The following is a 439-nucleotide window of genomic DNA, read 5'->3' on the forward strand; positions in this document are numbered from 1 at the left end:
CGTTTAGGGTTTGGGACCTAGGGAGTGCTGCATCTGGTCAGGATCATCACGAGTTCGGACTTGGGACACGCAAACCCTAAACCCTAACCTTAAAGCCTAAACCCTAGACCCTTCTTCTGCCCTTCCAAGAAACTTAAAATGGTCTTTTAATACCTTTTTTCGAATTGAAAAATCATAAAAAGTTCTTCTTTTAATTCCTTCCTTTTCAGGGGCCCCCAGGGCCCGCCCGGTGCGCAGGTGACCCTGGGGCCCCACGCCCGAAGGACTAAACCCTAAACCCTAAACCCTAAACCCTAGACGCTAGCCCTAGATCCTAAACCCAAAATTGCAAACCTTAAACCCTCGCTCGCCTGCATTTTTTAAATCTCAAACTCCACAATAAAGGGTTTAGGGTCACAGACGCCACACACGAGACTCTCATCGAGACACCAGGCATTCA

The sequence above is a fragment of the Eimeria tenella genome, genomic scaffold (assembly GCF_000499545.2).
Source record: "Eimeria tenella Houghton genomic scaffold, Eth_scaff2517, whole genome shotgun sequence".
NCBI lineage: Eukaryota > Apicomplexa > Conoidasida > Eucoccidiorida > Eimeriidae > Eimeria > Eimeria tenella.